The sequence below is a fragment of the Macrosteles quadrilineatus genome, unplaced genomic scaffold, assembly GCF_028750875.1.
Source record: "Macrosteles quadrilineatus isolate MER2022 unplaced genomic scaffold, UCM_ALF_1.0 Scaffold_4__1_contigs__length_99947679, whole genome shotgun sequence".
NCBI classification, from domain to species: Eukaryota; Metazoa; Arthropoda; class Insecta; order Hemiptera; family Cicadellidae; genus Macrosteles; species Macrosteles quadrilineatus.
The window spans coordinates 44646543-44658575 of NW_026542597.1; the positions used below are offsets into that span (position 1 = coordinate 44646543).

The following is a 12033-nucleotide window of genomic DNA, read 5'->3' on the forward strand; positions in this document are numbered from 1 at the left end:
TTTGCGCGGGCTTCTCGTAGTACACTGGCGGGAAACAAAAGCTACACACAGGACACGGGCTACGGGCTTCTCTGCAACATGACACTTCACATCATACTATAAGTAAAATAATTTTTAGCAGAAAAGCAACAATGACAACAATGATACAGTAACAATAATTATTGTGGATATGGAAGTGGCACATCGATGGGACTCTTATTTTCATTTCTAGGTAATTCTACGTGCGGTAAAATATCCAAATAGTTCATTCCGATAGGAAATACTTAAAATAAAAATGTACAGATACAAAGTTTTAACACATTGATTCTGAGCGCTGATAACTACTCATTGAGTATACACATACGTATACGCAATATTGGGTACGTGTATGCGCAATATTGGGTACGTGTTCTCGTAAACGTAAATTCATCAGCATTTCAATCAATATAAAAACGCATGTGTTGGCTTTTGGCTGAATCTGAAACAATGTTTCCAACCAAAAGGCTCAATGTTGGAGCTGCCGACGCTGCCATTGCAAACTAAATAGGTACAAACCACATTGACTATTGGAATACATCATCACATCTATGGATCAGCTGTCGCCAATTTTTTACTAAAAAAGTACCTATATAGTTGTGTGAGCCATAGTCACAGATTGCGCTATAGTGTCTAAAACCATAGATAAAAACATACTCCCTTATGCTAAAACTCTATTTTGTACCTTATTTTTTGTTACTGACGTAGTTACTGGTTACAGTTAGAGACAGCTGGTTCAAGTAAACAATTTGATTCTGTGATGTTCAATAGCATTAAAAAGTTAATAGGTTTACCAACCGGGTGCAGCACTATTTTTTTTTTTATATTTATGACAACAGCTAATTTGCAACCAAAAGGCGAGTGAGCGTAGCGAAGCAACTTCAACCAGGACGTGATTGAGCCATGCGAATGAGCTCATCTTGAAAATGAACGAGCATTTGAGATAAACCCACATTAGGACAGGACAACGTCTGTAGGGCCAGCTAGTAATTGATAAAGACAACACTAACTAATGAAATTTTAGAGGGTTCCACCCGCCGCGCCGGCTGGTTACCACGTAAACATGGTCCTACAAAAAGAACCTCATGGCATTATTTAGTGTTCGAGTTGAAATAAACTGTAAAACATTCACAATGATCCAAAATATGCCCTCGATGAATTTAAACTTTGTAATTGTTTCTTTAACTATTTACAGAATAATTTAAAAATCTGTAAATTAGTCTTATGATTACATATGATTTTGGCATGAAATAAACTGTATCAGCATTCTGACACATACTTTCTCCCATAAGTTTGTCAACAACCTTTATCATGGGTAAGCGGTGATGGTAATTGGTAAATATGATATTTTATAGTTAAACATCACTAAAGTCATCAGAAGTTATTGTGAACCATATTTTTTACTGAAATGAGATTTGTGCCAATTTGTTCAGAATTTAAAGGACTATAACATACAAAATTTTTATGAAAATTTGTTTGGGCCATTTTTGAGGGAATCCGATTTCCGTTATTTATAGGGTTTTATGGAAAAACCCCCATTAAAAATCAAAATTTCAAAAAATGAAAAAACTTTCAACATTTTAAGGGCCATAACATAGGTACTAAGTTAAATCAAAACCAGCTTCTATTCTAAAATTATATTTTTTGTTAATTTATGGGAAAATTACATAATTTACAATCTAGCTTTTAAACCGTAATTTTTACAGAAATGGGAGTGGCACCATTTTGTTCAGAATTTAAAGGGCTACAACATACTAAATATTTATCAAAATCGTTCGGGCCATTTTTTAGAAAATCCAATTTTTCCGTTTTTTTTTTTTGGGGGAAAATCAACATTAAAAATAAAAAAAATGAAATAAACGCCTGGTTATACCATGGATTAGAACCTACACACCAAATTTCATCGAAATCGGACCACAGTTGTAGTCCCTAGCTCTGTACACATCCATACGCACAGACATCACTTTGAAAACCACTTTTTTGGTCCAGGGGGACCCAAAATGGATATATCCACTCACAAATCAAACTCGAAAATTTTGATATAAACAATACTTTCTCTACTATGGTATAGAGGGAGAAAGTAATAATAGTTAAACATTAATTTATACCCATTCATCGCAAGCTCTGATATTTTAAGAGCACACTTTAGCTCTCAGATTTTTTAAGGTTTTTTATTGAAAGTTTTAGATTTATAAATGTGTCCAACCGTTCCTAAACTCTAAAAGGATAAAACATTATTATGATTCTTTAAACATTTGTTTATATTAGATATTTGATCTTCATAGTTCCAGTGGCTAGAAAATATTTTTTTAATAGTTACTGATCGAGAACCAGGCTGTGTTTATTCATTAATTCTTATATTTTATTAAGAAGAATACTCTTAAAACCTTAATGCAAAAATTCAGTCCTAGCAAATCTGTCGTTTGTAATTATAACTTCAGAGTCACTACGGAGTTTGGAAGCGCCTTTGGGAAGTTCCTAAACCGAGTCGAAACTGTCAAAGTTATATTATTGGTCTATTTCCGACCAGTTACTCTCCGGTTTACTGAAAGGAAGTCTTGACAGATGTACATTCAGTCAGATAAATGCTATTGTCTTTACTAAAAGCTTAAATTCATTGCATTTACCATACCAAACTTGATACGCGATTAATTTCTTCGTTAAAATAAATCATTCTTTACACATCGACATAGGTAAGAACAGTTAGAACAGTAAGAATTTATGTGTTTCTTTTAATCCTTTAGAGAACAAAATAAAGCTATTTTCTTCAATACGACATGATTAAGGATAACTTTACCTAATATTCATGGTTAATCACCAACTGGAACTCGAATACTTTGCATGACTTTATTACTTGTAAGTATTTATTATTTATTAAGCACTTTCCAAACAACTCATAGCAAGTTGCCCATTGTGTAGAAACGTATTTATAGTGTAAGTTTAATAACTTTTAGAAGAGTAAGACATTTAGCCAAAATTGTTATCTTCCTGGGCAAGTAACATTTAACTGTATATTTGTATCCCATGACACAGGCGTACAAAATATCTTTGTATAAAATACTAAACGTTAACGAAATATTATTCGAGTTATTGATGAAATTAGGTTTATTGTAGTTAATAACAAACTGTAACAAGAAATTTCGAAATGAATAAAAAAAAACTGATGGATTGGTTTGTCAGCGACTTGGTATTAGCAAAAATAGCGTAGCTATTCATGAAAGAAATATTGTTCAGTTTATAGTGTATTGAAAAATATATTTATAAAAACAAAGCATATAAGATCCTCTTTTTGTTTATGATTATAAATCCAGTGTTGATAGATATGACCGCTGAAGTCTAAAATCCAGAGAGTAAGTGTATCAAAATATAATTTATAATTTAGAAAAAAAGTTTATTAGTATAAAGTTTCTTATTTTACCATTGTGCATGCAATAAATTTTAAAATAAATTATAAACTGAAATATAAGAAAGGCTTCTTTCTTTTTACTCTGAACTGTAAGTGAAAACAATCTTGAACTAAGGGTTCTGGGAAACTCCTATAAGTTTTAAATAACAGTCGTCATTCAATCGTCAGGGATGCATAAATCAACTAAATCTTTCTTTATTTGAAAATCAGCATCGCTCTAACAACAAGCATTCAAAGAAAACAAAATGTTCAAATAATGAGGATAATATCAACGTCGACTGAAATGTAAATACACATTTTATCAGAGGGACTGAATATTTTATTTAATGATTTATTTATTATACAACTAGCAGAGTATCCGTCCTTCGTACGAGGTTGGCATCTATAAATATAAAAGGCAAAGCCCTCACTGACTGACTGACTGACTGACTCACTCACTCATCACTAATTCTCCCACTTCCCACTTACCTAGGAGGCTGAAATTTGGTACACTGATTCTTTAGGCATTAAATAGGAAAACTAAGTGGTGTTTATTCTGATCGGACTCTCGGGCTCCGCCCCAGTGGCTCTGGAGTTTCCCATGTTAACCTAATGAGTACTCATATTTAAATGGAATTAATGAATCATAACAGCTGTTTCAATTAAACAAGTTGGTTCTGTTCTATGATATTCAATAGCATTAAAGTTACAAGGATTACCAACAGAGTGCAGCACTATTATTTTTTTTTAATATTTGACAACAGCTAATTTGAAACCAAAAGGTGAGTGAGCGTAGCGAACGAACTTCAACCCGGAGGCGAGGTAGCGTAGCGAACGAGCTAACCTGAAGGCAAGTGAGCGCAGCGAACGAGCTCCAACCGTAAAGGTGAGTGAGCGTAGCGAACGAACTTCAACCAGGACGTGTGATCGCAGCGAACGAGCTCCAACCTAAAGGTGAGTGAGCGTAGCGAACGAACTTCAACCAGGACGTGATTGAGCCATGCTCAAGTATGAAGTTAAACGGGGCAAAGCCCGCGGGTACAGCTAGTATAAGTATAAAATGCTTATTGCAGTTATACTTGTGTTTTGCGGTAACATTGTAAACGTATTTTAATTGACTAATTAAGCCATCTAAAATTATAATATGACGATTTGTTCTGAAAAAGAACAATATTTAACTTTAGTTTCTGATAGAAGGACATTATTTATATACGAGCCTTGAGGTACTTTGTTGAGCCTTTAGGCGGGTTGGATAACCTGATCACATCCCTTGGGAACATCAGTGTAGGCCTATGGATTAATAATGGCCAGGCTGAGTAGCCTATACATGTAACATGTAAGGGTAAAGAAAAATGAAGACATTAAACATGACAGCGTTCCTATGCCTGATTACTTTTCTAACAATTAATTACTTGAATAAATAATGCATTTGAAGTCTTTAACTATGAAATAAATTGGTGAGGTATTTATTATCCTCAAAATGATTCTGCTATTGTTGGTTTACAAACTACTAAGCAACAGAGTGGCAGTTAGAGTTGTTCTTGAAAACAATATTTGGAATTCCGAATGGAAAATCTGGCCTCTTAGTAGAAAAAGTTAGATTTTTATCTGTGTTGCTCACTATTTTCTTTTTTATAAATAGGAAAAAGTTCTGTTAGCTATTGAAAGGATTTTTATATAGTAGGCCTGTTATGAAAGTCTAAATGAAGGAATATTAGAGTGGTGTATATGAATGTTAAGAGTTGTCTATAAAGAAATTTTTAGGCCTACTAGACAATAACTGTTACTCGTAATTATTACATTTTAGTCATCATTTTTCAATCATTTTTCATTGTACATATTTTACCAGCAAAAGTCTAGATTAAAAAAACTGACAAAACTACTTTATGGGTGGTTGTTTAATATTCCAATTTGCCAAATAAATCAGAACTTGCATGAATTGTGAAAGTGACTGATACAATATAAGACAGCTTTTTGGGGGGATTTTGTTGCATACCATTTCTTGGATGACAATGGATTGTAATTAACAAAAAGTACAACGTAAGATTTACCGAAAATGTTTTCCAGTATTACCTATAGGTTAATTAATTTTACCAAGAAAAGTTGGTTTTATCAATAGTATTTTCAATATAAGAGCATGTTATTATGATAAATGTAAACGCTATCAAAGTATTTTAATAAGACCGACAGCAACAAAATTGGTCCCTGATTTCAGTATCGGATGTAAGATAGATTTTGCAAACTTTAGCAATATAAGTTGTGACCTGTGCTTCTAGAATAATAAAGCAGATTCCAAAGAATACTAAAACATTGTGGTATTATCAAATAACAAAGTTTTCAGGATCTCCATTTTATTTGCATTTTTCTCAATCTAACATTTCTTTGGTGTTAGTTAAACATAGTTGGTTTATTACAAGTAAATGTTAGTTATTAACCATCCTAAGTTAGTATAATTAATGATAAAACTGTCAAATTACCAAAATAAGTGATTTACATTAGTAAATAATTGAGAAATTAAAATAGTTTTAATTTTATTTGTTTATACCTGCAAAGTCAAACATCTCGAAAATATCCTTTTGGAAATGCGTAGGTAAATTGAATAGTTTAAATTCATTATAAACAAACTGTAAATACCTTTAAACCAACATTCAACTAGAACTCCATCATCTATTTTTCACCTGGCTTAGTTTTTTTTAAAAGTTAACACAACAACAACAAACAACATGTCATTTGAAGTTAATTGGTGTGTATATTACTATTGACTATTAGATACTGAAATATGCATTCCATCTGGAGCAGCTGTCGCAAATTCTTTATTAAAAAGAAGAATGTAGTTGTGTGATCTAGTCAGAGAAAGTGCTATTATCTAAAATGATATTTTCTATCTTATTTTTGTTGCTGACATAGTTGATGGGTCATAACAGTTACTATATCTCATAATAAGTCGTTCTATTAGTTTGACTTAGAAAAAAACATTTTGTTCTACAGAAGTTAGTTTTTTAGATCCGCAAAAATTTTCGTTGGCTCACATCAACTACGACGAATTTTATTAAAAAAACTGGGGACAACTGTAACCTGGGGATAGTGTGTCTAAGATATTACGCATCAATCAAGAAGTGATAAAAAATAACCTTAATACAATGTTCTTGCTTCTAGCTACCGAGGTGACGAAAGTATGCTTTAAAATTGGTGTTCACATTTTTAATAAATTTATCTATTTCAACATGCTACTCATGCTAGATTAATCATAACCTGATTCAAACCAATCAAAAATGTTATTTGCATCCTACTATTGGTGGTAGTTGTCAGTGTACTATAAAATTTGTAACTTAAAGAAATACAAATATGTTTTTTGATACCGTAAGCAAACTCCTGTAGAATGAATGTTCGTCAGACTGTCCGGAAAGCAGCCATTTTTGGTTCTCTAAATCGTCTGCAAAATGATCATTTTTTGGTAGCTTCAAATAGGGAACAGGAAAACATTTAGTACATTTTTCGGTTCGCTAACCTCAAAATGTTATCAGTTCATTATGAAAACGCTGCTAATCACCGATTTTCAATATGAAATCGAAAGTTTAAACGTAATTTGTCAAAGTGAATTATGTATTATTGTGTTGCTTCAAAATGGACAGGAAGACACCTACGCTCTACAAGATGTCTTCCTTCCTGTGCACACAGTGTGTTACTAACACAATCGCTATGGTAACAGGTAGCATTTACGGACTTAAATTGCGTTTGACAAAGCTGCAAATTTCTTATAGTCATTAAAAATAACCCATAGAAAAATAGCCGATGATATTTAAAAACTTACTGTATAGTTATCTTACACTGAAAGAACTATACATACATAGATAGGCCTACTCGGTTGGTGTTACAATTATACTCTCCATATAACACCTGGTATTAATTCAAAAACATTTTACCTGTTTAATATTTTTTTTTTGCTTTTACTATTTGAAATATTAAGTGGATTTTGGTACAAATAACTAAAACCAATGAAAAGGAGAATAAAATATATACCACCAGATGTGCTGCGGTTACCAAAGGTTCTGGCGCACACCGCTTAGAGCGCCGTGTAGTTACAGCGTACGCGCTACCTAACTACAAGGCACTCCCAGCGGTAGGCACCAGAACCTATGGTAACCATGGTAACTGCAGCACGGCTGACAGTCTATATTTAATTTTTTATCTATGCTTATCGGACGAATGTTATAGTTCCGAGTTGGGATTTCGAGAAGAAAATTTATTTATTTAGCCGGAATTCATGGATTTCCACTAAGGATGTCCAAGGGAGCGCGCCATGAGCCGAGTTCGCGTACAAACCTCGCTCGATTTTGAGAATATACATGTGAATGGGTGTTGGAGATTGAATTGAAATTATACAATATAGATATGGAGTTGTACATTTATATAGGCTTGTATAGGCCCAAGAGCAAGTTTAAGAGGTATATCCCAAAAGAAAAAGAAATGAAAATGTTAAACAACTCATACGACTAATATATATAGATAAGATAAGACAGAAATATAGACTACAACATATCAAATCAGTCAATAGAACAACTAGAAAGGGGAATGGTAGATGTACTAGCAATTAGGCATGGGCGGGGAGTTAGCCCAAAAACCCCGCTCCTCAAAAAACGGCAGCGACAAACTATACTACTATACACCGCTGGAGATGAGAAGCGCGGGCCGGGAGCGCGCTTGAGTTCTGCTGCAAATCTCACATGATTTGAAAATATATGTTGATTTGTAATGTTAATGGAGTTGTACAGTAGTATAGGGGATGTATAGGCAAAGATCAGGATTTTTGGTTTTGGTGGCCAAAAAATGATCCCATGTTATTCTTATGGGGAAAAACGCCCCAAGTGGCTTCATACCCGTAGTTCACCACTACTAATTAAGAATATGTGATCAAGGTTTTTTCGTCTAAAAGAGAAAATTGGGGATGCAGATACTGCAGATGTTACGTAGGGGAGATTCACACCCTCGAGGAAGGTTTTGGACAGTTTTTATAAAATATTCCTCCCTCCACAATATTGCTTACGCTTAAACAAAAGTAATTTAGGATTGGTAAAACTTCTTTGAATCAGTCCAATAATAGCTTTTGGTGTAGGGTTTTTATAGTATAGCGCATATATTATTTCGTGTATTCATAAGGACATATAAGTGAAGTTTTTTAATTAAAAGTCAATTAATCTTTAATTTCAATGATGTCACATAATGAATGACGTGTCTATTAACATTTTGATCATTACTTTATCATATTAAAGATCATGTTTTTAAAGAAACCTTTATTTAAACACAAATGTTTGTAGAACATAAATAGGCCAAGTCAACATATTTTCACCCAAATAAGATGAAACTTCGCTCAAACACGATTTCCGACTCTTCTGAGGGGGGGCATCCTAAATCGAACATCTACCTCTGAAAAACAGAAATATATCGTTAAAAAAAATAGTTAAATAAATGCAATTCTTTGTTTATGATAATTTTAAAATTTTAATTTCTTTGTGTTTGTAACTTGAGTAATCATGTTTATAAATTTGTGTAATTGTTTTGGATTAACAATGTATTTGAGTATTCATTGTTCTTAACTATCCTTCAATTTGTAACATTAGTCACTTTCATACCAATAAGGTAAATTTTTTCTTTGTTGCATCTGTACCATAAACAACAATTCCGTCTAATACTTTTATTAAAATATTTTAAAATCACCTTAATAACTACATAACATGCATGAAGTATGGAAGGTCTAGCATTTTGACCAAGATACGTTTCGGATTGAAAACCATTACGTTAAGGGATGCTCCTTGCTTTACTTAGGATGATCAATTATTGGGATCTAGAATGTTTAGTTGACCGCCAACCAACAACAATCCGGCATCAGGTTTGTTGACTTGCTAAACTTTTCTATCTTAATCTTTAATCAAAACAATTTAAAATATAAGTTAAGTAACTAAGGTACCCTTGACTACTACTTGAGCAAAATTTTAAACTCTCATTTTATATAAATTATCAACGGTTCATGGATATTTAGATATCTAAATAAAGTAAATAAGTAAACCTGGTACATAAGGTTTAACAAACATACTTTTTACACCATTGTACTTACGTCGGTCAATATTGTCCTCTTGGACAGGTGGTTCAACTGGTGGGGGAGGGGGGCGTCTCCCCCAGATGACATACCACAGGCCAGTGACAGCGCCTACCACAGCAGCCCCCGTGACAAATGGATGGTCGCTGGAAAAAGATTATTGTGTTATTGTTAATATTACAACCCAAATAGAAAGTCTCTCATTAATAAAAATTGAGTTTTACCAAACAATTATAGTATATTATTCTACCCATGAGATAATTGGCAAGATACAACATAACATTCCAACCCCCAAGACCCCGTCAATCATATAATCTCTACTTTTTCATGATAGCCAAAATGACGTATAGAATAATGGAAAATTTTAATCATTTCAGCTAAATATAATTAATGGCCCTTGAACGAGCTATTAGTCCATGGTAAACCATTCTTTAGGATCTATTGGTCTTTTTCAACAATCACATTTCAAAGTTAGTCAAAGTTTTTAAGTACTGTAACTAGCAAAGAAAAAATGCTTCAGGATCAACTTTAAAAAGTAACACTCATTATGATTTACATTGAGAAAATGTAGTTTGAAGCAGTACATTTTCTCGATATAAAAGTGGCGGATATAACTGAGTTACGATTCTTAATTAGACACATTTCTTTTAGATTTACTCATGAAATAAAACACAACGTTTAAAGATTACTTACTGTTAATCTGTATCATTAGAGAAGACAATTTCAACATATAGACTCATCATTCGAGTTATCAGATTGTTTTCTTACTGATTAGTATATCGATGAAGTGAACCTAGTTTGCCTTTACCCCATTTCTAAACATTGTTAAATTATATTACAACTACCATTAAATACTAAAATCATTAACAATCATTAAATTGCTGTTAAACTGGTCACTCACAAAATGAAATTGAGAATTGTTTCCATTGGTGGTCCTAACAGTTGTAGAGTCTTCTAAGAGTCTTCTAAGTCTTCTAAGAGTCTTGTAGAAGAGTCTTCTTCTAGAAAGTGGTGTAACCCTTGATACTTCTCGCTAATCAAGGTTTCCTGTTTGAATCTTTTGAAGCTTCTTTTATTAAACTGAATTAGCTGTACAGCTCAACAAATACACAAGTTTACATCAAATCCTAAAAGTTGAAGTGAAGTAAATTCGTTGCTATGGATTTGATAAAATTAAACAAATAATGGTTTTTTTTTATAGAATAGCTCTATGCAAAAGTAAATCGTTCCATTACACTTTTTTAGGTGTTTTTTTTTCAATACAGTATTATCAAGCATTTCATAAATAAAATAATTTATAAAATACACAACTTCAAGCTCCTAGTACAAAATCAAATAAATAACAGATTTATAAATACGGTGTTGTAGTTTTATTTACGCATATTTTAAATTGTAGTCAAAAGTATAACAGTACCATGGAGCGCAAAGCCGATGAGTGCTTTTCCAGGCGAAGTAAAACATTTTGCGTGCCCGGTAACACAAGCGAGGCATTTTCATGTACTAATTTTAATCGCACTAAAATAATTTAAGGATAGCTGCTAAAAAGTTTACTCAATACAATTATAATCATAATCATATTAATTTTTATTGGCACATAACGTACAGAGTTTACAGATAAATGTGTGCTTCGTCATCTTGCCTTTTTATATTTGACGAAGACAATTTTAATTATTTCATTTTCATCATGAACTACTGACCAAATCTGCCTATGTAAACCAATATTTATCCACAAACATGTTTGCTGCCTTTAGCAGGTTTAACCCTTTGGAGTAACTAAAATTATTTATTGAAAATAACATCAAAAGCAAACAAAGACAAACAACAAACTGTTTTTCACACAAAATATATGTTGTACTGGGATATCAATCCTGACACATAGTTATTTGGTTCTGAGTTTGTATATTACAATATTTTTTTTTACATTTGAGCTTTTTAGGCACCTATGTCCTTACAAGCCACTAGTATGTAATAAACATATTGCATAGCCTAACTGAAAATTGATAAAGATTGGAAGGTGGGGTTTTTGAAGTCAAGCAGACAAACGTCGTCAATAATTTCATTGTTGAAAGATGGATAGTAACGCACTGTATGGAAACAGTGAGATAATAGGCCTATAGGGTTAGTTTTTTTCATGGAAAGACTCTAGGCCAGGACTTTGACTTAAGTACATAATAAAAGTAATCCTGTAAAAAAGGGAGATAGCAACCATCTCACAAAAAAGAAGACACTAAATACCCACGCCGCAGAAAACCTGCATACTAAGTGAATTTCCATTTGTCTGGCTAGATTTCCACTAAAATATTCCCTTAAAAATGTCAGATTTATTTCCTTTTCAAACAACATTAATTTTAATAAGTAATTAGGTTTGCTGCTAATGGGAAGGTAATGAGTTATGTTTTTATTGAAATGTTAATATTAATAATAAAATTTGCCAAATTTTACTATAATATATCCATAAAGAAGAAAACTACAACAGTTTATTTATCCTCCATAATTTTTCTAGCACGCTAGGCACGAGCCTGGGATTGTTTTTCACATT

The 12033-nt window shown here is 32.6% G+C and overlaps 1 long non-coding RNA gene across 1 annotated transcript; it reads right to left on the reverse strand.

The window, feature by feature from the left end:
- Positions 1-8693: 8693 nt before the first annotated feature.
- Positions 8694-10536, reverse strand: LOC128991401 (uncharacterized). The gene is made up of 3 exons (XR_008490633.1): positions 10396-10536; positions 9513-9640; positions 8694-8824 (listed from the first exon to the last, which is right to left on the reverse strand). It is a non-coding gene; the product is annotated as an uncharacterized LOC128991401 (long non-coding RNA).
- Positions 10537-12033: the final 1497 nt, after the last annotated feature.